This window comes from Prionailurus bengalensis, chromosome C1, assembly GCF_016509475.1.
Source record: "Prionailurus bengalensis isolate Pbe53 chromosome C1, Fcat_Pben_1.1_paternal_pri, whole genome shotgun sequence".
NCBI lineage: Eukaryota > Metazoa > Chordata > Mammalia > Carnivora > Felidae > Prionailurus > Prionailurus bengalensis.
Genome location: NC_057345.1, coordinates 124,847,024 through 124,874,406, shown reverse-complemented (window position 1 = coordinate 124,874,406; position 27,383 = coordinate 124,847,024). Strand labels below are relative to the sequence as shown.

At 40.1% G+C, this 27,383-nt stretch overlaps 1 protein-coding gene across 2 annotated transcripts in view; it reads left to right on the top strand.

The window, feature by feature from the left end:
• NCKAP5 (NCK associated protein 5) overlaps positions 1-27,383 on the top strand; it is an 890,605-nt gene that overhangs the window by 652,591 nt on the left and 210,631 nt on the right. The window lies entirely within an intron of this gene.

Sequence of the window (27,383 nt, the reverse complement as noted above, 5' to 3'; positions counted from 1 at the left end):
TGAGATGATGCATGCAGTATTAAGCACTTTTGCATGTAGTAAATTCTCAATAAGTTTAACTATTGACGTTATTAAAAAGTATGTATTATTACACAGTGCTGGTTCAGTTGCTTATGACTGTAGAAAGTTTGTCTGTTTGGATTCTACAGGTAATTCTGTGTACCAAAATGGAAGACATAATGCTAGGAAGAGGCTAAATTCTTTGTTTCTACTCTTGCATGTTTAAAATAATTTTTTTTGGAATTCAATGACAAATATTCTGATTATGGTACAGAAGTCACGATTCTAGTACATGGTATAAATCCATGAAATTTTCCTCCAAATAGTAAGCCATTCAAGTTATACCAGTGAAGATAAAAGAACAATTTCTTTTGTACCCTAAATCCCTTATGCATCATGCAGTTTTCAGTATGTGGAGAAGGATTACTGTTTTCCTGCCTCCCAAACTCCTAAGGCCATTTAGAGACACCAGTTTTCTTGCCTTTCCTCTCTATCATCAGGTCTGTCTTCCTGTGTCACTCCCTCAACCTCTACTGTGATAAATAGTTGGCTTCCACTTTGGTGTTTGCTGACAGCTTTCAAATCCCACCGCTCTTCCTTTCCCTTCTGTGCCACATCTCAGCAAGTTGATAAGAAAGGCCAAGTGCTCCTTCCTTTGTCTCAGTCAGAAAGTTCAGACCTTGCAAGTGCTGGCTGCCCAAGCCATGTTCAGAGCTCCCTGGAAACCTTCCTTCATCTCCCCAGAAAAACTCAGTGTGTGAGTCATAAATCTTTTCATAACTTTTTGGTGCATACGTGGTATCATCAGTCTCGACATCCAAACCAAATTTTGGAGTGAGGGTTATGAGACCATATTGCTTCTGTAGGGTGATGACAAGTCCCAGATCACTTCCTGCATACAGCATCATCACTCATCTGGAAAATGCCCATCTGCTTCTCCACTGTTGTTGGCACTTCCTTTAACAGCTAATTTGTCCCTCATCTACTTAAAGTGGAATTCAGTCCCTCTAGTCAAGTTGTCTATGGGCAGATTCTCATAAAATTTCAAGTATTAGGTACTTCTCATGTTCTGCTAGCTATTCCAGAAGTTAGAGTAGAAGGGAAAGATACCCAAATCTGACAAAGAAAACCCAATGCCACTTTAGAGAAATAGACCAAAAGTCTTGCAGACAATTCCAAACCAATCCCTATTTAAAACTCTTAGAAAATTAGAACTAAAAATAAAATTCCTTACTAAGATAAATAGTTTTATCTGGCATCCACTATCACTCTCAATAGGAAAATATACTGTAGATATTGAAGTATAGTCAGGACCATGGTGCCAGTGATTAGCATACTTTGTAAATACCTTTTTGGAAGTTCTGCCACTTCCCTTAATACATGATTCAGAGGTAAAATTGCACTGCTATTGGAAAGGAGGGAAAACATATTGTTATTTTCAGGTGGCATTCTCTATACTACAAACCTGAGAAATTAAGTGAAATAAACCTAAGAATTAATAAAAGAGTGTAATAAAGTGGTCAGATATGACTATTACAAAAATCAGTTGTTTTGTGTCAGTGAGGAATAATGGTTCAAAAAATAATTGGGGAAAATTCAGTGTATAATTGTAATGAAGGTCATAAAATACTATTTTTTTTAAATTTTTTTTAATGTTTATTTATTTTTGAGACAGAGAGAGACAGAGCATGAATGGGGGAGGGGCAGAGAGAGAGGGAGACACAGAATCGGAAGCAGGCTCCAGGCTCTGAGCCATCAGCCCAGAGCCCGACGCGGGGCTCGAACTCATGAACCGTGAGATCGTGACCTGAGCTGAAGTTGGACGCTCAACCGACTGAGCCACCCAGGCGCCCCCATAAAATACTATTTAAAGAAAAGTGTAGAACTCATTTAAAGAACTGTATACAACTTATCGAGAGAAGTCAAGAATTTAATAAAGTGGTATATACCATGTTCCTGCAGGGGAAGACCAAATATTGCAAAACTGATATTTCTTCCCCAAATAATTTAAAGGTTGATTATAACTTTTTAAAAGAAGTGAAAATCAATTGGATTATAGGAGGGGAATGAGGAGGACTTAATGATTCTATAGACAATGTAGAAAGAAGCAAACAAAAAAACAAGAAATGTTTGAGAGGAAGAAGAATAACAAATGATGGCTTACTGTATTAAGTATTAAAATGGTATAAACTTGTAGTTAAAGTGTGCTTATAGCTCTAGATCAGGTAAATCAATAAAACAGTATAAGTCATCTGACAATAACTTTACCATATTTAAGTGTTTAGTACTTCTAAGAAAGGTATCACAGGGGTGCCTAGGTGGTTCAGTCAGTTAAGCACCAACCATGGCTCAGGTCATGATCTCACAGTTGGTGAGCCCCTCATTGGGCTACACGTCGCGAGTGTGGAGCCTGCTTGAGATTCTCTCTCTCTCTCCCTCTCTCTCTCTCTCTCTCTCTCTCTCTCTCTCTCTCTCTGCCCCTCCCCCCACACACTATCTCTCAAAATAAATAAATAAACTCAAAAAAAAAAAAAAAAGCCAGGGCACCTGGGTGACTCAGTAGGTTAAGTGTTGACTTCAACTCAAGTCATGACATCACAGTTCATGGGTTCAAGCTCTGCATCAGGCTCTGTGCTGACAGCTCAGAGCCTGGAGCCTGCTTCACATTCTCCCTCTCTCTCTCCCCCACCCCTACTTACACACTCTCTCTCTCTCACACACAAAAACAAATCAACATTAATTTTTTTAATAAAATAAATTTAAAAAGATATCACCTATCAACCAGGAGACAAAGGCTGCGTCTGTAAATGTTCTGGAACAATTTTTTCATTATTTGGAAAGAAAATAAGATGCTTACCTGACAGCATCATGTGAATCCCATATGAGTTAAAGAGGTAAATGCACCAAAAAGGGGAATTGAAACATTATTAAACTTGAGGAAAGTGACTATTTAATTGCTCTTGGGTGGGAATGGACTTTCTAATTATAAAGTCAATGAAGAAAATCACAAAGGAAAAAGATTTTCTTAACTTTATAAACATTTAAATGTTATGAACCTGAATATATTACAAACAAAATTAAAAGACAGGAAAAGAGAAGACATCAGAACTAAAACAATTTTTGCTATCCTCAATACGTGAAGATTTAATATAAATTCGTAATGGAAACATTGTGACAGGAATCTGCGCAAAGGATATAAAGAGACAATTCGCAGGAGAGAAAATACCATTAGCTAATAAACATAGGAAAGAATTAGCCTCCCGTGTAGTCAAAGAAATAAAATGTTAAATAATAATAGAGGATGTTTTGCCTACAAAACTGGCAACATGTTTAGATGGTACTAATCGGTGCTGGAGAAGGAAGAGTAGCACTCACATACACCCCAGGGGAAGTGAAAATCGGTAAGGCCTTTACAGAAGGCCAAATGGTAATGTGTATCAGGAATCACTGAAAACATTCTAAGGCTTTTACCCATTAATTCTATTTGCGGTGCTCCATTCCAAAGAAATAATTTACGATTTAAAATGAGATTTATGTTTAAGCACAGTCTTTGTAGCATTATTTTTATTAGTACAAGTGAGACAAGGTAAAATAATCTATAGTATATATCCCACAATAAACGCTTTTGCATTCAGCAAATGTGTCATCATTTTTAATGGTGTGGGAAAATATCCACTTTGTTTTAAGTGAGAAAAAAATCATCATTTAGTAAATCAACTGTCATGTACAATATACATTTTATACCTCTAGAAAGTGACCCCATGTTAATGGTGGTTATCTATGGGTTATATAATTTTGAGCAATTTTTGTTTTCTTCATACTTTTGTGTACATTTCACTTTTTTTCTAAAATGGTCTTAGTAATTTCAAATCAGGAAAAATGAGAACTTCATTACTGCTGATGAGCATTTATTACCTTATTTGTTTCTTATTCCCAAAACTCTCCAAAGGATAGACATTGCTCATAGAATACACATACTCTACTTATATGTTTCCCTCTTGATGAGATGAAAATGATAGATGTCTAACATATTTATTTCATAAGGATATTGTGAAGATAAATTGAGATAAAGATGGAAACATGATTTGGAAGAAAAAAATATAATAAAGATATAGTAAGTTGAATTTTGTCACCATATATGTCCCAAGTCAACACATTAAATAATTTTTGGTGACTATCAGGCATGGGCCTGTACCTCCAATTAAATAATAATGCCTATAAAGCATTAGTTAATAAATTAAAATAATGTATATCAACCTCTAGAAAGTGCTCTCCAGGACTTTGTCTAGCGTTGGGAATGTTCTCTAGCTATGTCCTCTGATATGGTAGCCATTGAGCCAAACAGCATTTGACATGTCACTGGTGTGACTGAGAAACAGAATTGTTATTTTTTTTAGTTTTTACTTTTTGATATGAAATTTATTGTCAAATTGGTTTCCATACAACACCCAGGGCTCGTCCCAACAGGTGTCCTCCTCAATACGCATCACCCACCCTCCCCTCCCTCCAACCCCCCATCAGCCCTCAGTTTATTCTCAGTTTTTAAGAGTCTCTTATAGTTTGGCTCTCTCCCTCTCTAGCTTTTTTTTCCCTTCCCCTCCCCCATGGCCTTGTGTTAAGTTTCTCAGGATCCACATAAGAGTGAAACCATATGGTATGTGTCTTTCTCTGTATGGCTTATTTCACTTAGCATAACACTCTCCAGGTCCATCCATGTTGCTACAAAGGGCCATATTTCATTCTTTCTCATTGCCATGTAGTACTCCATTGTGTATATAAACCACAATTTTTTTATCCATTCATCAGTTGATGGACATTTAGGCTCTTTCCATAATTTGGCTATTGTTGAAAGTGCTGCTATAAACATTGGGGTACAAGTGCCCCTATGCATCAGCACTCCTGTATCCCTTGGGTAAATTCCTAGCAGTGCTCTTGCTGGGTCGTAGGGTAGATCTATTTTTAATTTTTTGAGGAACCTCCACACTGTTTCGCAAAGTGGCTGCACCAGTTTGCATTCCCACCAACAGTGCAAGAGGGTTCCCGTGAGACACTGAATTTTTCAATTAATTTAATTTCAAAATACATAGCCACAAGTGGCAAGTGGATGCAGCTGTACAGTGTAGCATTGTTGTGGAGTGGGCATCTTGATCTTTAGTGCTTCCCATGCACTATCTTATTTGAGCCTCACAGTAACCTGCAACCCAGGAATTCTTTATACCCCCATTTTATAGGCAAGGAAGCTACGTGGTAAGGAGTGTGCTAATAAATTGTGGTACTGTAGGGGAGCCTGGGTGGCTCAGTCAGTTAAGCGTCCGACTTCGGCTCAGGTCATGATCTCGCGGTCCATGAGTTCGAGCCCCGTGTTGGGCTCTGTGCTGACAGCTCAGAGCCTGGAGCCTGTTTCAGATCCTGTGTCTCCCTCTCTCTCTGACCCTCCCCCGTGCATGCTCTGTCTCTCCCTGTCTCAAAAATAAATAAACGTAAAAAAAAAAATAAGTTGTGGTACTGTAATTCACCACCACATGGGTGATGACAGAGCCACTGTAATGCATTAGTCCGTATTGTCTCCCACACTAAATGCAGGGCCTGCCACCTGACAGGCACGTGCTAGTGGAAGTGACAAACTACAGGGAAGTCCGGGAATGCGGGAGGAGCAAGATGAAACCATGTCTTGCCCCTCTGTGGCAAATCCCTTCTGCATTGAACCCATTGCAATCCTCTTATATGTAGAAATCCGGCACCAGAAGTCCCCAACCAGGGGAGGGACTTGTCAGCAGGACATCAGGGAGGGGTGTTAAGGCCACACACACTTTTTTAGTTGCTGCTTTCTCCTGAATCAAGAACTTCACATTGAAAATATCTTACAGCCAGGGCCCCAGACTGCACACAGGTGAGAAGGCATATTTGTTGAGTACATTTAAAAAACTCGGGCAGCTTTTAATGTACTTTACAGGATGTGACAAATGAGTGTCTGTGTAAATCAATAAACCTTTCTGTGAAGGGACTAATGGTTTTATGTGAATAGCAAAGCAATGCACATGGAAACCAGTACTCTTGTTTCCTGTCAGTATTTTTAAAGTTCACTGTCATAACTCTGTTCCCCTTGACCTTTATCAGTGATACCTAGCAGAGATTTGCGTTGCTAGTCAAGTTCTAACTGGACATCTCACCTATCAACCCTCGTTGGCTTTCCCCTCAGTGCCTGATAAATGCCTCTTTCCCACCTTGCCCTCTCTTAAATTGCTCACTTCTTAACATGTTGTGATTGATCTTTGAATAATAATCGACTTCCTCAGATTTAAGAATACTTCATTCCAGACTAATATAGGTGGCATTTTTTTTTTTTGCCTGGATACTTTAAAGTCAGTTTTATTATCATTGTGATGCACAATAATAAATACATTTGTATTTGAATGTTGGTAAGTGAAAGATCAATATGCACAGAAATTCAGGAATCCTCAAATGCTGTGAAACAAACTAATGCTCAAATGCTAACAGAAAATGAGGGCCTTTGGTTTTGAAAAGCAAAATACATGTCACCTAGAAGTATGACTAAGTCTTATTTCTGCTCACAAGCATGAGAAGATGATCTAACATCATTATGGCTGAAACCCTGTACTAGGATTTGCAAATTGCAACCAGCCCCTTTCAAACTCCTGACATACACTTACATGCAATTAATGCACAGAGCAACTCTGCTCTTTGCTCTTTTAAAGTAGTTCTTTATATAGTCCCGTCTTGATAGTATCCCAAAGCTACATTTTTCAAAGACAGTAATTCTAGGACAGCTTAAAGAAATACAAAGAGCCTGTTTTTTTATACAGGACTTCAAGTACTTTTTCTGTTGTAAATATATTATACTGACACAATCCTATTTCATTCTACATGTTGTTTACTTAATGTATTTCCACCCAGAGGTGAAATATTTAAGTGGGATTGCATTGTGGGTATTATTTTGCTAATTAGCATCCAAATGTGGGACTCCGGTTATGTAAATACAACTCAGCCTTAATGTGAATAGTGTTTTCTGGATCTAAAAAGACAGTTCCACGTCTGTGAAGTGTTAACTGCCATCACACTAGAGCAGTTGTCTGATTAATTATGATGGTGTGAACTTGGTCATGTTTTTGAGATGATGTTCCCTCCAGAGCAATTGACTAGATAATTGTGCTCTGGCTGCCATGGGACCTGAGTGGATCTCAGCAGGTGTGAGACCTGAGCCTGGAGCTGTCTCAACCTGTCGTCACTTACTTGATCAAAGGGAACATGCTCTGTGAAGATGTCTTCTCAAGTAAATTGGGCCCAAATCCTGCCACCTGGAAGGGTAAAATGAAGATTTATTTAATACTCAAACTATCAGAACCAGTTATCCAGATGATCAGTGTAATGGGTAGAAGGGCAGAAAAATTACAAAGAGAGGTCTCATATTCTTGTCTGCAACCTGGAGACTGGATTTGATAAAGTTGGGATCTCTTTCATTTCCAGTCTTCTTGTGTCTTATACCAAGAGATGCATTATGATGGTCGGGTGGACAGTCATTATTTTACATCTCTGAGCTCCAGTTTCCTTTATTTATAAAATTACTCAGTTAGACTTGATATCCCAGTCTAAAAGGTAATAAAATGTATTCACGAAGCTGAAAGTTCCATGGGTCTGTATTGGGTGGAGGCCAGGGATGCTGCCAAACATCCTGCAATCCAGAGAACAGCCCCTCAAAAACAACAACAACAAAAATCTGGTCCGAAATGTTAGTCGTGCTGAGGTTGAGTAACCCTATTTTGTATGTATGTAGAGAGGGGTGTGTGTGTGTGTGTGTATGTGTGTGTGTGTGTGTGTGTGTTGTTTTGGGTTTTTATTTATTTATTCTTTTCGGTTTTCATCTTTTTATTTTACGTGGTTTGCTCCAAGGCCAAAATCAATAGTAACGGGAATCACAAACATTTTGATTGGTACACCAGACTGATGTGTAAGACCTGGAAAACAGAAAATGTCATACAAGTTGCAAAGAAAAGTTCTTCTGGAGTTCACAAACATGATAGTAAGAGGAAGTAGTGTGAATGCATTAGGTGTTAACATTTAGAACAGTACTTGTAACTGCTCCTTTCTGACAATTCTAGGACCTTGTTGCAAGCCCTTCATATGTCACTGCTGATTTCCTTCAACATGAAATAGGACTTTACAAAACTCTTCATAGACCTTACTTTTGGGGTACTTGAGTGGTTCCTATTCCTACAGTGCTGGCATATGCTGTACACACACACACACACACACACACACCACATACTCTCTCATTATATAGAAGAACTCTTCATATATAATTTGCTCTAACCAGATCAACAAGACATTGTTTTCCTCGCCATCTGTTGAGACATGGAAATAAGCTTTGCTGTACACAGCCCTACATTTCATCTATGTTTGTCTTAATGAGACTTCATTCTGGTTTGGTTACCCTTCTCTCTGATCAACAGATTGCATCAAAGTCTGGCTTAGAGAAACGAGGCCAGCTAGGCTCTGTGAGTTCTGGCAGGAGTTGGCTGATCTCCTCAGGGACTCAAAGAAGGGAACAAGTGAGGGCCGTATATTTCAGAATTTTGTAAAAGAGATTGTTTGAACCATGACAGAAGTAGAAGTCTGATTGTCTTCATCATCTTTTAAGAATATATGATTTTATGATGATTAGTATTGCAGTAATTACTATATAAATTCGAGGACGTCTGGGATTTCGTAGCTGGAAAAGGCTTTAGGGAGTCTGGCAAGTTTACGAGGGGAGAAAAATAAAGTCAAAAGAAATTAAACACCTTGATCACTGCCGCAGTAAGTGGCTAGAATTTGAAACCCTGTTTTCTCTGCCACATCATGCTGCTAGAAAATGTTTTTAAGACCACCAAACTCAACTAAAGAACCAGATCACTGGATATCACACTATGCTTATACTTAAAATATCTCTACGAGACGTCATCTAGGTATAAAATACCTCCTGAGTAGCATCACTGGGTAAGTACACAGTGTGCACAGAGATTCAATATTATCTTGGTAGAGCGATGTGTAATTCAAACAGAAAAAGTCTTTTAATAAAATTGGTGGCTGCTAGCTTTCAGCCTACATGTCTATTATTGTACCTGAGCTGAGCTATAAGCTGAGGTGTTTACTCTTCTTTTATCCTAGCCCTCAAAAAGGAATTACATTTCAGTTCTCCTCATCCCTTATCACCCCAGGGTCCCAACTGCTTAAAAATATCTGCCAGCTCCCACCCACTCACCCACACAAAACAGCCCAGGAAATTTTAAAAGCTGGATTGAGAGGAATTAGGACGGTATATAAATGTGTTAGCTTTCTTCTTTCCCCACCGTTTTCAAAGCAAATCCTGCTGCTTTGCCAGTTCTCTAAAGAGGAACGGGAAATCATCCCACCCCCTTTCAGCTCTTGGACTTGGAAACAGGAAATGTGGTTTTTACAAGGATATTTAGTTTAGGGTAACATTTGGGAGTTCAGAATGGTAAGGTGTTTACAGTACTGATTTAGAATACCTGTGATTCTGTCAGGTCTGTGTGAGCTAAAGACAGTCAGTAAATGTCTTTGAGCCTCAGGTTGCTTCTCTACAAAGTGGAGAGAAAAACAGATTCTCCCTTTGAAGATGAAGTATATTACATGCTGGACACCGAGCCTGGCACATGGTCATCATCAGTGCTTGTTAACTGTCATTGCCACCATCATCATAATTTTGTAGAGCTCCTCCCTTTTTCTTCTCCATCCCAGGTACAGCAATGGCTCCAGCCCTGGCTTTGTCTTAAATTAGACCCATGCTTACAACTCCTGGACACACCTTTTCCAGAAGTTACTCTCACATCTCAAATATACAAAATTGAATTCATGATTTCTTCAGAATTATTTTGAGAGCTGCCACAAATTCAAGGGTAACTGTTCTCTCATGACCAGATCTTGTTTAGATTTTTTTTTTTTTTTGTAACCCGAGTGGAAATCTCTAGACACCAAATGATACAATTAAGTCCAGGGGTTTTATATACCCTTGTAAGTTCCAGCTAAAGACCAAACCCAGACTAGATTAGCCTTAGACACAATGCTACCTGTTGCACTCTATCCTTGCAGAAAGGCAGACAGCTTCCATTTAGGGCAGCTGTTGCCCACTCGTGTTGGAAGTAGATGAAAGTGAGGAGCAGGGCTGAAGGTTGCCTTCCGTTGACTCTCCACTGTCCGTCTCCTCCACCTGTGTGGAAGGGCAGTTGTCCTGAGTGGAAAGGCCAGAAGTCATGCATCATAATTAAAGTGAACCACAATCTTCCTAAAGCTTAATATGTTTTCCTTGTGGATTCTTAAGCAAAGGGACGTTATTCTTCCCTAAAGAGAGAGGGAAGAGTTAGTGTGAGCCACTGGCATGACTGAACAAAAGAACTTCATGAAGGGGCGCCTGGGTGGCTCAGTCGATTAAGTGTCCAACTGCAGCTCAGGTCATGTTCTCACAGTTTGTGAGTTTGAGCCCTGCATCGGGCTCTGTGCTGCCAGCTCAGAGCCTGCTTCTGATTCTGTGTCTCCCTGTCTCTCTGCTCCTCCCCTGTTCACTCTCTCTCTCTCTCTCTCAAAAATAAATAAACATTAAAAAAATTTTAAGAATTTCATGAAAACGTGCCAACAATGGAAGAAAGAGGAGAGGAGTTAGGGTGACTACCGGCAAATCTTGCGTAAGAACCAGGCTTATACGTTTGTGGCCATTGTGTCTTCTCTGCAGGAAGGAAAAAAAATCATTACGTAGCAAACCAATAGACTTTTTTCTAAAAATCTCCCATAATATTGTTTTTTTTTTTTAATTTTTTTTTTCAACGTTTATTTATTTTTGGGACAGAGAGAGACAGAGCATGAACGGGGGAGGGGCAGAGAGAGAGGGAGACACAGAATCGGAAGCAGGCTCCAGGCTCTGAGCCATCAGCCCAGAGCCCGATGCGTCCCATAATATTGTTTATCTCACTTTGTTCTCCATTTCTACTAAAGACCTTATCGCACTCTCAGAGACCTGAGATAAAAACCTTCATGACATCTTCACTTCTCAGCTCTCCTCCTCATGTAGCTCCTGGTTGGGAGCTGATGAATCTGTTTTGAATTGTCTCTCAAATGCATGTCTTTCTCCCCCTCCTCCATGTCGTCCTTGATAGTCATGTGTTTTCTCATCTCTCTCTCTTCTCTTCACTCCCTTCAGTCACTGGTGCTGGGGTTAGTTAGTGGAAATAAGCATTTGTGGGGCACCTGGGGGGCTCAGTTGGTTGAGTGTCTGACGTTGGCTCAGGTCATGATCTCATGGTTCATGGATTTGAGCCCCATAGCAATCTCTGCACTGACAGTGTGGAGCCTGCTTGGGATTCTCTGTCTCACTCTGCCCCACCCACACTCGTGCTTTCTCTCTCTTTCTCAAAATAAATAAACTTAAAAAAAAAGGGAAATATACATTTGCTCCTGTTCCTTCACCCTGACATCTGGCTCCTTCCATCTCTGTGGCCTTATCCCTAACTAGTGTCACCTTCTATCTACTCACTGACCTGTTACTGTGGAACTCAGCTCCCCAAACCCACTGAGGCCCTTCCAGAAATGCCTGGCCCTCATGTCCTGCCCAGTGCTCTATCACTTATTTGTGGGTTTGTTTGTATAAGTATGTGTGCATATGTTTGTGATGTGTCGTACAGAAAGGGACTTGAAATGTCCATTGACAGATAAGAATGATAAAGCAAAGAAATTAAGTAACTGCCATAAGGTTAACAAATGAAATATTGCCGGTACCATGGACTCCTGCACGGGCTCCTCTCTTACCACAGCTTCCTTTCTCCCTACTAGAGATACTAGTTAATCTGATTTCTGTAACGATCCTTCTCTTACTTTTGGGGGGGAAAAAAAAGTAGAGTTTCACTTTTTATATATGTATTTCTAAACAATGTAATTTAACTTTTTCACTGTTTAGACTCTGTATAGGAAATCATGTCAGTGCATTGATGTATGTGTGTATTGTGTGTGTGTATATTTATATATGTGTGTATATGTATGCAGGTACACACACACACACACACACACACACACAGCCGACCCTTGAAAAACATGGGTTGGAGCACCAAACCCCTACACAGTTGATATTCTGCATATAATTTTTTGATCCCAGAAACTTAACTAATAGCCTTACTGATAATATAAGCAGCCGATTAACACGTATTTCATGTGTCATATGTACAGTATACTGTATTCTTACACTAAAGTAAGCTGGAGAAAAAAAAATGTTAAGGAAATCATGAGAAAATATGCTGCATTTGTAGAAAAAATCTGCATATAAGTGGACCTTTGTGGTTCAAACCCCTGTTGTTCAAGAGTCACCTGTGTGTATACATACACACATGTACGTTTAAATATACATCTTGCTTCTTTTGCTCAGTGCTGTGATTGCAAGATTCATTCATGTAGTTTTATTCCACTGTATTTTACTTCTATGTAGTATTCTCTCATATAAATTTACCACAAATTATCCAATGCACTGTAAATTTTCATTTGAATTCTCTGTGGGAGCTGATGAGAACAAAGCTGTTGTGAATACATGTATATGGGCATCCTAGTATATATGTTCACAGGTATGTATAGTTAATATACCTAGAAATGGCATTGCTGGGTCAGAATGTATGAGTGTCCTCCTTTATCAGGTTAAGCCAAACTCTTCTTTATTTGTTTTTTGTTTTGTTTTGTTTTAATATGAAATTTATTGTCAAGTTGGTTTCCATACAATATCCAGTGCTCATCCCAACAGGTGCCCTCCTCAATATCCATCACCTACCCTCCCCTCCCTCCCACCCCCTATCAACCCTGAGTTTATTCTCAGTTTTTAAGAGTCTCTTATTGTTTGTAAGCCAAACTCTTCTAAAATGGGTATAACTAATGTACACTCCCACCTGTGGTATCTCAGAGTTCTTGTTGCTAACACTTGCATATAAAAATTTCACTTTGTGCCTGTCGTGTGTGTGTGTGTGTGTGTGTGTGTGTGTGTGTGTATGTGTATGTGTGATGGTATATCTTTGTACTTTTATTTGCATTTTTTAAGTAACTTCCTCTTTGGCGTAAAATGATTCCTGGAACACAGATGTCTGCTCTTGTTTTCTTCCCATTTGTCCTTCAGTTCCTGAATAGCTCAGAAGTCAAATAATCCTATTCCTCAAGTAATTCCCAGTTAATACCTCAAATTGAATCACCTGCTTCTTGGTACCGGGGAACAAATACCCATTCCTCAAGATTTTGAAGAAAAAAATATAAGTAAATATAGTCTGAGAAATGTCTGAGACCAGACGTTGTCTTCCTCTAAGAAGCAGGTGATTCAGGTTGAGGAATTACTTAAAAGTCATAGATTTTCTATGTCTGAAGCACATCTTGGGGGTGGGGGAGATATGTGTAAAGGTTGCTTTTGCTAAGAATTTTAGAGTACCTAAATTGTTGGCTCTGTCATGATTGGAAAATGCTTGTTACATCTTGAGCTCAAATATGTAATTTGTTGAATTGCTGAAATTTTCAATTTTAATAGGCATAATTTGACAGTGCTATTAAATGTTTGGAATAATAGAATGTTTGTATCAGCCTTTAAAGACACACACTCATCAGACCCACAAATCTTCACTTCCCTAAATCCACACATGTCTGACTCTCAAAAGCAGTCTTTTGCAAGCTGAATGCATCAGTTTTCCTCTTCCAGCTTGTGTGGGGTTGGGGACAGGGCCTGAGAAGTGGTGGATGAAAGAGTTTCAGGGGAGGGGTCGTGAGGCTAACCTCCTTAGCAAGTTCAGAGGTGAAGGAAGGCACCTCATTAAATGAGGGAGGAGGTCCCTGTGCTATCAGCTTTATGACACTTTATATGACACTTGAGTTTCTGAAACTAAATCGCATAAACAGACCTCAGGAAGAGAGCAGAGCTGGGAATGACATCAAGCTGAGAGGCCTGATGGTCACTGCTGAGTCAAGTAGGTTCCTGAATAAAATTCCAAGCAGAGCACAATCAGTAAACCCTTTTGTATTAGCAGATATAAATGGGTACATTTACCCCATCGGAGAGATAGTCTCAAGATCTATGATAGATGGAAATAATGGTGTGTGGAAGGAAGCTCATACCAGCTTTGGAGATCCAACTGTTATCTTTTCAAGAATTTTGTGAGCCTGTCATTAAACACACCAAGTATTATTAATTAAATTATGTAAGTTACATTTAATGGCAAAGACAATACACACTCAAAACTCATCACTTCCTGATTATTTTACATTTTACTATTTTTTATTAACTTTTTAATGTTTATTTTTGGGAGAGAGAGAGAGTGAGAGTGAGAGCAAGCCTGAGTGGGGAAGGGGCAGAGAGAGGGAGACACAGAAGCAGGCTCCAGTCTCTGAGATGTCAGCACAGAGCCCGACACGGGGCTCAAACTCATGAACTGCGAGATAATGACCTGAGCTGAAGTCAGACGCTTAACCAACTGAGCCACCCAGGCACCCCATTTTACTATTTTTTTACATTAGTTGGAGGTGTACAACATTGTGATTCAACAACTGTATATATTATGCTCACCACAAAGGTAGCTACCATCTGTCACCATACAACAATATTAAAATACCATTGACTGTATTCCCTTGACTATATTCCCTATGCTATACCTTTAATCCATGACTTATTCATTCCATAGCTGGAAGCCTGTACCTCCCATCCTGCCCCCATTCCCATCAGTTACCAGTTTTTTCTCCATATGTATGGGTCTGTTTTTGCTTTTGCTTGTGTGTTTGCTCATTTTGTTATGTTAGATTCCACCTATGAATGAAATCATATATCTGTCTTTGACTGACTTTGTTCACTTAGCATATACCCTCTATTTCCATCCACGTTGTTGCAGATGACAAGATCTCATTCTTTTCTATGGCTAAGTAATATTTCGTTGTGTATGTAGACCATATCTCCTTTACAAATTCATGTATTGATGGATATTTGGGCTGCCTCCATAGTTTGAGTAATGTAAATAATGCTGCAATAAACATAGGGGCACGTATCTCATTTCAAATCAGTGACACCATTTTACTGTTATCTGAGCTCTATATCCTATATGGTGAGGACACTATATGATGATATGCTACCATGCATCTCCTCCCAACTTTGTGTTTGGGGCCTTGGACTCAATCATGGTGGCAGTATTTACACCATAGAAATTGGAAAAGACTTCCAAGTGGGACTCTTCTCTCCCAGCAGATTGTTAAACATTTGCCAGCACATTCCCAAAGAGGAGCTTGTTTTGAGGAGGTGAGAATGTGGTCCCGCTGCTGGGAGGTTGTGCGCAGCTCTTGTCTCAGGTCCCCGAGCCATTGGCTAGCCTGTGTCTCCCTCAGCCTGGCTTGATTGTTCTTACTGCATATCAGTCTAAAGAGTTTAGTTGGACTTTTCTGTTATAGTTTATAGTACCGTGTGTAGGGGTGGGGATGGAATCTGCAATGGTGGTGATTTCCCAACACGTAGTATCTGTGGCCTTGGCAAGTGGCAAGGGTTTGAAGGTAAGTTTGAGAAGAATCAACAAACAACACCTTGGACACATAAAACAGAAGTGTTTATTCCCCTAACCAATTAAAATTTCTTTTTATAATCATAGCTGCAGTCTACATCCCTGGGAAGTAAGGATTGTACGTGGAAAGGGTCAGAATTACAAATGGTCTGGTTACCCTTCTGCATCCCAGGCAGTGCAGGATGGAGGAAACAACATGGCCTGCCTTCATTGAGCCAGGGGTTGGGGGGATGTCAACCACCCTGCACTGTATGTGGCGGGTGTTGTAGCCAAGGGGTGGCAGGGAATAGGCACCTAAGAACAGGTGGCACCCTGTTCTTAGTGGATCAGTGGCACCCACAAGCCAGAGAGATGACTATTTCATATGTTCAGTTTGAGAAGAACCAAGTGGGACATGGTTCATTTCAACTGCCCTATGACATAGTAGAGATTCTCATGATCAAGTCCTTCTAGGCCTTACAAGAGAGCCCATTAGGTGATCACTTGTGACATGGCTTCAAGGTGAAATGCGATGGCTTATCCTAGACCAACCTACACCCTTGCAAACCTGCCTGCTTTCCCGCTTTCTAATTCAGCCATTGCTACAATTAAAGATTCACTCCTTAATCCTCTCTTAAAATGCAAATCCTCTTAGTGCTTTATTTATCAGCTGTGAATCTTAATGTGAAGGAAGTTGGGAGTATCTCTGTGATAGCGAGTTTTCTGCAGGGGAGGGTGGTAGATAAATGGGCTCTGGCAAGTGGGAATGAGGAGTAAGAGAGGGAGGGAAAGGAGAAGAGAAGGTTTCAGATGAAGGGAGCCAGTGCCAGAAGCTGACCTATGTGCAAGGCTGTTTAAAAGACCCAGGTGTGAGGGCCCATGTTACACTGCTCTTGGCTAGAATCTCTCCAGTCCACAAAGACCCCCTGGCTGACGCCTCTCCCCCTGCAGAAGCCTGTGAGCTGCCCAGATTCAGATGGGAGTTGTTCTACAAAGGGCAGAAGGAAACGGACATTGATCGAATCCTGTAAGGGGCCAGGCGCTGTGTTAGATGTACCTTACATTCATCATGCCATTCAACATCAAAGGAGTGATGGGTATTCCTTTTCCTCTTGTTTACCAAGGAAAGACAGGCTCAGAGCCCAAGTGACTTGCCTGCGGTCATGGCAGGCAAGAGGCAGCACCAGGATCCAAATAAACACTTACTTGACTTCAAAGGCCAGGCCTCTTTCCATTATAAAAAATAAGAATAAAAAGGAAATTAAAAAAGCGCACTGTGTCCTCCCATTAGAATCTCAGACTTTGCTCCTAGGATGATATACCCTTCTTACCACTCCTACCGCCTCCCAACTCCATACATGGATTTCTTTCCTGAATGTCCCCTGTAGGCAAGAAAATTATGGAGCTTTCTTTTCTGTTTCTACTGTGAAAGCATTACCTTTTATTATTTTTCAGATACAATACAATATCAAATAATATTTGTCCAAGTGACACACATTTTTTCCTATTCACACACACACACACACACACACACACACACGCACACACGCACAGAAACAGAGACACACATCAATATATCCTCTAAGGGACTGTTTCTCCCCAGTGAGAATCACTGAGGTAAGAGGAGAGAGGCGGACTCATAAAATGAGTAAGAGAAAGCAAAGCACAAACTTGTATGTTTTCATCTACATGAAGTGAGAATCTTTACAGTAGATGCTCTCCTAGAGGTACACAGATGGTACATTGTGGAAGCAGAGAGCAGGCACCTGTTCCACTCAAGAGATTTTTGAGGGCTTCTGGGGGAGAAGACACACATGGCAGCCACCTCCAAATCCAGAAAAGCAGTAAGAAACTCCTGAGCCGTTCAAAGTTGGCAACAGCTGGGGGTGGTGCAAAGTAACCACTGCCTTCATTCTGAAACTGATCCTACTGAGACACTGGTTCTCAAAATACAGTTCCTAGACCAGTAAGCATCAGCATCACCTAGGAACTTGGAGATGCAAATTAATGGGTCCTTCCCTGGATGGGCTGAATCCAAACACGGTTGGTGCCCGACAAGCTGACCTAACAAACACACCAAGTCACCCTAATGCATACCCAAGTTTGCAAACCCCTGGTCTAGAGCCCCACCTAAGGATTTAAATTCTGGAAGTACACAGAAGTTTCACTGTGAAATGTTTTCTATTTAATTCTTCAAAAATGAACCTGCAGACAGGTCCTACGTAACACATTCTCATTGCATGGGATTCTGAACTCCTTGAAAGAGGGATAACATTTTATTTCAATTTATGTGCCCATTGCCTTGTTTTAGGCCTGGACTTAGCGACTATCCCTAAGGTCTTGAGAGTGCAAGGGCAAGGACATTTCGGTGATATGTCTTCATGTTTGGATACACAAGTGTCCATGTTCATTCCTGTTGTGGATGGGCACAGCTCATAACTATTTCCTGAATTTTTTAGGATGACAGAATTTTCCTCCAAAATGTATAGGAGCCCTAGACCCCACCTGGGTATAAGAGACTATTGCTCTTAAATAGAGTCAGTGGGAAACACCCCTTAGCCACCTATCTCTAGCACAGTCACTACAGTGACGGGCTACGATAAGGTGAATGATACAGACCCCATCAGGTTCATTTGATGGTGATAAAGGGAAGGAGATTCAATATCCAAGTCCAGTTCTTGGTGTCGTCCTTTGTACTCAGGCTTTCCACCCCTCTACTAAATCAAAATGTGCATACTTGGATGGCATGCTTAATGGCAGACTTAGCCCCTCCTGTGGTGATTTATTCTCCTAGTGTTTCTAGGCAGCTTTCAAAATAGAACAGACTATGGTGTCATTCTGGATTTTGGGGGCATGCCTTGTTTTGTTCAAAAGGCTGGATGTGAGGTTCCTTGGCCCAGAGACCAGAGTTGGATGACACTGTAGTTAGCAAGTAAGTTATTTAACTAGAGCACACAGGACCCCAATTCAGGGTGGGAGTTGTAAAGGAACACACTTTCCCAAATAGCCTTCTTACCCTTATTCTGACCTGTGTACCTTTGCTGAACTGAAAGATTTTTGGTCAGATAGGAAGACACATTCTGAAAAAGACCACCTTTTGCAGCAGAGGTAGCCACAGGGATGCATCCTTTTTAAGTTCTGTGGATTGGACTTCTCTTCTTTTTCTTTTTTCCTTCCTCTTTCCACCTTCTTTCCTCCAGACCACAGTATCCCTGCTGCATTTCTACTGCTTTCATTTGCACAGCATCAGTTTGTTCTTGTTCATCACTCTTGAACCCAAGATATTCTCTGCAGTGGATATTTACTGGTGCCTGACATTATTCACTTTCATAATAATTTGGCAGCATCTACACCCAGGATTCTATCATGGTGGGATAATTTCCAATTCCTAATACAAGCCAGATGTCATTTGCTTGGTATTTTGTTCAAAATTGTAATACTTCTTTTATTCATTCCAATGAGGACTTTTGCTGTTGGTTTGAATGCCTATTGAGTAGGCTCATTCAAAGGTCAAGTTCCCTCTTCCTACCTCAGGTAAAATTAACCGATTATTTTTCCCTCTAATCTTATTGTATGATAGGTTTCAATGTGAGAAATTAATTTGTTTCCTCTATGAGGCTATTTCCTTCTTTGAGGTAGCCCCTATTTTGTATATCTTTGTAGCCTCCATAGAATATTTCTTGGAGAACAGTGAGAGATCAGTAACTGGATGTATGCAGGGAAAAATTGATGTTCTGGCTCATCTCCTAAATATGTCCATTCCACTTATCTATTGCTGTGTAACCTTTGAGGCCTAAAATGACTGTCTTATTTTTCCCACAACTGTGTGGGTCCTGAATTTGAAAAGGACACAGCTGGATTCATTTCCAACCTAGAATTAGAAGATCCATTTCCAAAATCGCTTCCTTGCTCCCATATCTGGCTTCTCAGTGCTCCCTGGCCTGTATCTCTCCACAGGGCATCTCATCCTCCAGGGCCTCTCCGTGTGGCCCTGGCCTGATACCACATGAACATACCAGCTTTCTTACGTGGCAGCTCAAGACTCCAAGAGCTAGTGTTCTGAGAGGCCAAAGTAGAAGCCAAAACACTCATGGTCTAGCCTTGGAGGTCCCCATAATGGCACTTCAGCTACATTCTATTAGCCAGGCAAGTCAATAAGGCCAGTCCAGAGTATAGGACATACATCATAAAGCATTTTCAGTCATTTTTAATCTACCGCTATGGTAATACTAGTGATGAGTGAAATTAACATTTTAGGAACAAAAACCCAATTTCTCATACTGCTTAGTATAGAGAAGTAGAAACTTTAAATATTCTGCCAGTTGTCAAAATGGGTCAGATGATGTATACTGTTTGTTGTTGTTTGGAAACTATAGATAGCATAATAATAAATTGACATATGTAAAGAGTAAAAATTGTTTGTCATTTGTTTAACTTCCCACTTGTGAATAAGTGATTATCAAAAAGATACATCAGGATATATCTGTATGTATGTCTGTGACCACCACAGAGAGCACATAGGTAAAAGTGCCTGACATACTACTTGTGCAAACTCGCTGGTATTAAGTACATATAAATATCAAAGTGAGTTTTAGTTCCACCCAAAACTATAGTAAAATTTTAAATCTTACTCTTTTGAAAAGAGGCATATAAGGCATCATCCCGGTCCCAAAGGGCTTACAGTTTGGCTTGAGAGAATATTATCAATATTCATAAAACTATTAATCCCAATTGAAGGCATTATAATTAATTGTTAAAATGTATGACCCCCTCCTTATAATAGAGTTCACACTAATGAACATAGGAGTAATAGTGGGATTTAAAAATTGCCATTTGGTAACCATCACTGTATTAATTGTTTTAGGCAAAAAATTATCAACGGATGCTAAAATATATGAACAATGTGTGGCTATTTAGATATTTGCATAATCTCAAAGACTTTGGGTAGTTATATATTTTTGAAGTAACTTCCCACAAGATAGTTACTGATTATAAAGAGAAATACCTTTTTCATGGTCACATCTGGTGGATACCAACCTAATTGAGTGATGAAAGTTAGCAGGCTAGTCATGAGATAAATCTGCACCACATATCTCTTCATGTCATGTACCAAGAAGGACACGATATCATCGCTGTGATAGTTTTGCCAAAAATACTTATATGTAACCATGAGGAAGCATGAAACAAATTGATGGATACTCTACGAAATAGCTGGCCTGTATTCTTGAAAAATATCAAAGTCACGAAAGACAAAGGAAGTATTCCACATTACAGGAGACTACAAAGAAATGATAATTAAGTGCAGGGAACCTGGAGTTGATCCCGGACTCAATAAGGACATTAGGGGGATAATTGGTGAAATGTGAACAAGGTCTGTAGAGTGGACTAGGATTTTGTATGGAAGTTAATTCTTTTTTTTTTTTTTTTTTTTTTTTTTTAAATTTTTTTTTTCAACGTTTATTTATTTTTGGGACAGGGAGAGACAGAGCATGAACGGGGGAGGGGCAGAGAGAGAGGGAGACACAGAATCGGAAACAGGCTCCAGGCTCTGAGCCATCAGCCCAGAGCCTGACGCGGGGCTCGAACTCACGGACCGCGAGATTGTGACCTGGCTGAAGTCGGACGCTTAACCGACTGCGCCACCCAGGCGCCCCAATTCTTGAATTTGATAACTATACAGCAGCTATGTAAGAAAATGTATTTTTCGTAAAATACTCTTCACAGTATTAAGGGGTAAAGGGATATCATGTCTGCATCTTACTTTGAAAAAAATTCTTTTAGTGATCTCTGATTTTAAACAAGTAATAAAGTAAGTGTGGCAAAAAGGTAACCTTTTGAGGCATTGGGAGTGAAAGGTAGGAGGATTCTTTGTAATGGTTTCCAAATAGTTTTGTACATCTGAAATTGCTTTTTAAACTTTAATATACACCCCCATTTTAGCTTTTGAGGTTCATGTTTGAATCAGACCACAAAATATTGAGTGGGATTTAGAAGGGCCACTAGGGAGGTGGGGCAGACTCCAGGTTAATGCAGCAGAAGCAAAGGCGTGCAGGCCAGGAAACAAGATCTGGGTCCTCACGAGAGACCCAGGAGGCTGGCCTGCCTTGAGAGATGCCATATGCTCTCAAGCAGCAAACACAGATAGATGGATGTTGGATAGGTGAGTGGGAAGGCTATGGAAGGTAAAAAGCTTACAGTGGAATTGTTACTTAATGCAGAGGGAACTTTTTTGCGCAGAAATATCCTACCTTTGGTTATGGAAGAGGATGTTGTGTTATTCCATTCAGGCCACTGTAACAAAAAAACATGGCTGGGTGGTATATAAACAACAGAAATTTATTTCTCACTGTTCTGGAGGCCAGGAAGTCCAGTATCATGCCTCTGGCATGGTCAAGATCTGTTGAGGGTCTGCTTCCTGGTTCACAGCCAGCGCCTTCTTGCTGTGTCCTCACATGGTGGAAGGGAGCTAGCAAGGTCTCTGGAGACTCTTTTATATAAATCTAATCCCATTTTGGAGGATTCAACCTTCATGTCCTAATCACTCCCAAAGACCACCCCCCCACCCCATCTCCTAGTAGCATCACATCAGGCATTACAATTTCACCATATGGAGTTTGGGGGAACACAGACATTCAGTCATCAAAGATGTATTAAGCTAATTTATGGTATAGAGAGATTTCAAATATAATAAGCATTTAGAGAATTAATGTACAGCAGCAATCTAGAAGCATCAGTCTGTTCAGTCATTTGTAAGTTTTGGCTAACATTTATTCACTGAGCAAGACCTTTGAAAAACATCGTTCCTTTTAAGTATATATTAATTTATACCCATCCTCCACAGTAAACCCAAACGATATAGATTTACTCTAGAAAGCTATTCAGTTTTATTAAAATGTGTGAGAACTTTAGAGATGAAATCAGGAACTTAGATCCCGGCAACTGGGGGTTGTGAGGAAACCACATGGAGCTCTAAATCAGGAAGTAAGTCTGGGAAAAGTTTTTGGTTGTTATAGAAGGCAAAACTGAATACCAAGACCCAGTACGTTTAGTTAGCACGCATGCTCTAATTACATCCTCTGAGTATACTGAGTTAATAACATAATTTCTTAAAGTTAAAAAAGACCTGTGTTGTCATTTCTGTAAGTTTCAGTAGTAACACCTACTTCTCTTTTCCTCTCTCCCTGTCCTTTCCCATCCCTGCCATAAAATTATCCACTGTTTCTTTAAATCACATTTAATTAAGGTTTGTTTTGTTTGTTTCTTTCTTTTGTTTTCTTTTTCCCCTGTTGCCTCATCTTGGTAGCAGGTAAATCCTGAATTTCTAATAAGTGCAAATGCATTAAAGAAGATCACAGGTTCAAGATTATTTGAACTTCACCGGCATAATTGTTAATATCTCTATTGTCCCCTGGGATATGTAGGATTACATCAATTAAATTGGTCTCTGTAACAGAACGCATTAACCATAAATGTGACGACTTTGTCTTCCCCAGAACCCTTTAGGTATTTAATTTGCTTGCCTGTAATAGATTGTCAGAGCAGTAAACGTGAGGCAAGTAATGTAAGTGGTGTAATGATGGTAATTATCTGAATGGATCGATTGTAGTGTTATTGCAACATGATATTGTGGGTAGGAGTGAGAGAGAGACATCCCATATAAATTCTCATTTTCAGCTTTACTTCCTTACACAGTTTTTCCAAGACGTTTAAAGTGAAAACAATGTAAACTGGCATTGCCATTCTCTCCTTTATCTATTCCCATTATCCTTTGTGTGGTTGCCTTACTGAAACCAGCAGACCCCACACAAGCTCAGTTTCTCCAAAGAAAGCAGCGACTTTATAGAATTGGAATTCTGGCAGTTCCCCTGTGATTCACAGTATTCAAATATTTGAACTGGAAGTCGCTTTGTAGATTGGCTAGGCTGTTCCCTTCATTTATTACCTAAGGAACTGTAAACCCAGCAACATTAAATGGCTCGCTAAAGGTTTCATGATGGGTATTGCCATATAGACTGCCACACTGGGGCTAGAACCTAGAACCGGTCCTCCCACCTCGACTGAGGGGGACCTGGGAGGTAACACCAGCTGCAGGTATGAATGAAGTTCAGTGTGACAGGCCACAGCAGTCCCTGAAGGAAACGGCAGCGAGCAAAAAGAAACAGCTTTCAGTTGAGTATTGGGAGGTGGGGGTGGAAATGAAGAGAAGAAACAGCCTAGGAATAACCAATATTGAATAAGCAGATAATCAGCGGAGGTGGAATCACTGGGCTGTGTAGCAGATGTCTACCCATGACAAGAATGTAGGAAAGAAGTCAAAGTCAAGTATTAGTACTGGTACCTGAAGAAGAAACAGGGGTTTGAATCCTGGGACTCAAACCAGGAATAGGGTGAGATGATCTAACACTAGCAAGACCACATCCAAAACGGCTTCTCCCAGCAATTTCCCTCAACTTTTGTGCCCCATTGTCATTTGATCACTCGACCTGAATTTCATTGTTGATTAAACTAACAAACTGGTCTAAAGCTGGGGCTTTTAATATATCTGTCAAAGAAAACATTGCAGTCATCAGAGGCACAAAGAAAACCACATATGACCCATGTCTTCTGAGTTACTGGAAAATAGAACATTAGAACTCCAAATCACTGTTAAGTAGAAAGATAAAAATGAAATATCCACAGAACAAAGGCTACAAGCCTGTGTGTCCCAGGCGAGGGTGGGAGCAGAGGGTGTGGGGAAAACATTCCCAGTACTGGCCATGGATGGAGACCGGAAGTGCCTAGTGCTGGCTGTAGGGCAGGGCTTGAAAGTGCGGGGGACCTGAGATAACTGTCTCAGAGAAGCAATGTTTCTGGAGAGAGGGAAGCAAGGAAAAAGGAAGAGGTGCCATTTGAAGATCTGGTTCTGATAGAAAAAAGGAAGAGGGAAAATTCTAAGATGCTAAAGAAATGAAGAAAAATATATGACCACCTCCTCCAATCATCATGTGTTAAAGAAGCTAAAACAAGGATAGGTGCAGGGTCGAAGAACGGGACATGAATGTGAAACATGCTGATTTAAGCAGAAAGAATGTGACAAGAGGATTGGTAGGAATTGTGGCATATGTAATTGCAGAGAGCCAAGGGACATCATTGTAACTTGATAGTAACAATAAAGTAAGACACAGAAGGGAGTAGAGAACACTATAAATGAACCTGTAAGAGGTGGAGGGCCATGGAGGACAAGGGGTGGGAGAGGAAGTGACCCTTTGCTGAGTATATCTTTTGGTATAGTTTTGACACTGGGAATCATATTAACGCTTTCTGTATTCAAAAATGGAAGTGAAATGCACAAGAAGAGAAATTAAATATTACTACCATCAGCATCAGAAACAAATGGACTGAACTCCAGGAAGGAATGAATAGCGTAACCATTATGAAAGGGGGACAATTACCAATCTAGTAACTTTGAACACAATATTGTTACTATATATACCTGCATTCTAAAGAAAAAAAACAAATTGTGAACTCTTCTTCCTACTGTTTTTCATAGTGTAACAATTTTGTATGCGCAGTAGGGTTGAATAAATGAGTAAATGTAATAATAGTGAATGCCGGGGCGCCTGGGTGGCGCAGTCGGTTAAGCGTCCGACTTCAGCCAGGTCACGATCTCGCGGTCCGTGAGTTCGAGCCCCGCGTCAGGCTCTGGGCTGATGGCTCGGAGCCTGGAGCCTGTTTCCGATCCTGTGTCTCCCTCTCTCTCTGCCCCTCCCCCGTTCATGCTCTGTCTCTCTCTGTCCCCCCCAAAAAATAAATAAACGTTGAAAAAAAAAATTAAAAAAAAAAAAAAAAAAACCAATAATAGTGAATGCCTGTGTTCTCCTTGCAGAAAAGGAAGACACAAATAAGAAAAGGAGAAGGCAAGGAAGAATTCTGTAGGGGATGGAGTGTGTGTGTATGTGTGTGTGTGTGTGTGTGTGTGTGTGGGTGTGGGTGTGGGTGTAGTGAAGAGAAGAAGAGAGAAACCCTTTTACTGAAAGGGACTGGAAGAAATGACCTCTCAGTAGCAATGGGAACACATTAATACTCAGATCATAGTTTCCAAATATCATTCCCCAACAAAAAGCAAACATGATTCCTTAGAGAAATGGCTGATTTCAGGAATGGGGCAGAGAAAAAACAAAGTGGGCTTGAAACATTTTCTTGTGCCTAAAAAGAGTCTTTTCTCAAAATTATGGAAATATGGGGGCTCGGTCGGTTAAGCATCTGACTTTTGACTTCGGTTCAGTCATGATCTCATGGTTCATGGGATCAAGCCCTGTGTGTGGCTCTATGCTGACACAGCCTGTTTGAGGGTCTTCTCTCCCTCTGTCTTTGCCCCTCCCCAGCTTTGTGCTCTCTCTCTTTCTCCAACTAAATGAATAAACATCAAAAAAAAAAAGATGGAAACATGTCAAAAGGCACAGGTTACAAGGGTTCACCTTTCTAAAGTTGGAACAATTTGGGCATCAAAATAAATTCAGTAATGACTTAGAACCCTTTCAATAATACAAGAGCCCATGTATTCATATAGGTAAATAATAAATAGGAAAAGCACTTTCTTAGAAAAAATGCAAACTCATAAGTGTAAGTAGAATAATGGAGTGAGAAATCAACGTGTGCAAACATAATAATCATTGATTCAGGCAAGATGCAATGGTTGCTAAGATAAATTGATAAAAGTTTGATGAGAAATAGTATATTTTCATAGTCTAAAAATATCTCTGCATGATTTATTTATTAACTACAAAAGGCAAGTGATTTTGAAATACATTTGGCAGACCCCACCTTAACCACATGATCAAAGTTAACATGTCCAATAACAGGTATATGGATATGACATAATTATGTGCACTGAGAAGGACCCAGCATCACACACACACACACACACACACACACACACACACACACACACACCATTTTTGTGCTATTCCTGACAAGTGTACAAGAGGAAACTTGAAACAGACCCAAATTAAGGGACATTCTACAAAATAGTTGACCTGTATTCTTCCAAGAAAGAAAAAAGGAAGGAAGGAAGGAAGGAAGGAAGGAAGGAAGGAAGGAAGGAAGGAAGGAAAGAAGGAAGGGAAGGAGGGAGGGAGGAAAGAAAAAAAGAAAAAGAAATTAATGACATGAAAGACCAAAGGATTGTTCCAGATTAAGAGATCCTATATGGGTGACAAATAGATTCAATGCCTGACCCTGGATAGGTTTTAGGAGTGGAAAAAAAAATTTTCTGTAATGACATTATTGGAACAATGGATGAGTTGGAAAAGGTACTGAAGATAAGATTGTTGTATTATATGAATTAATATTTCCTGAATTTGACAACTGTACTTTGGTTGTGTAAGAAAATGGAAACATACACAAAAGTATTTAGGGATAAAGCACATCATGCCTGCAGTTCCCTCTCAAGTTTCAGGGAAAAACAATGAAAGAAAGAGATGATGATCTATCAAATGTGGCAAAATGTTACAGAGCTGGTGGCTCTGAGGAGAAGGTATGAGGGAGTTCTTTCCGCTTTCAAATTATCTGCAAGTTTGAAATTATTTCAAATAGAAAGTTAAAAAAAAACAGGTAGGAGGAAACTATAAGGGGAAAAATGTTGATCCTTCTTTCTAACACCTAAAAATCACCATCGTTGTTTTGGGGGAAAAAACGGATTTAGAACTCTATACCCCCGCTTCCAAATGTCAAGACAGGTTGTGGTGAAGGGGTAGGTAGTGAAGGGTAGGTAGAAGCCAGTTTGCTTGGGGGAGCTTGTTTGGGGGAGCAGGGTGTGTGGTCAATGTTGCAGCCTTGGGAAGGGTTAACTTGGACAGTTCAGGA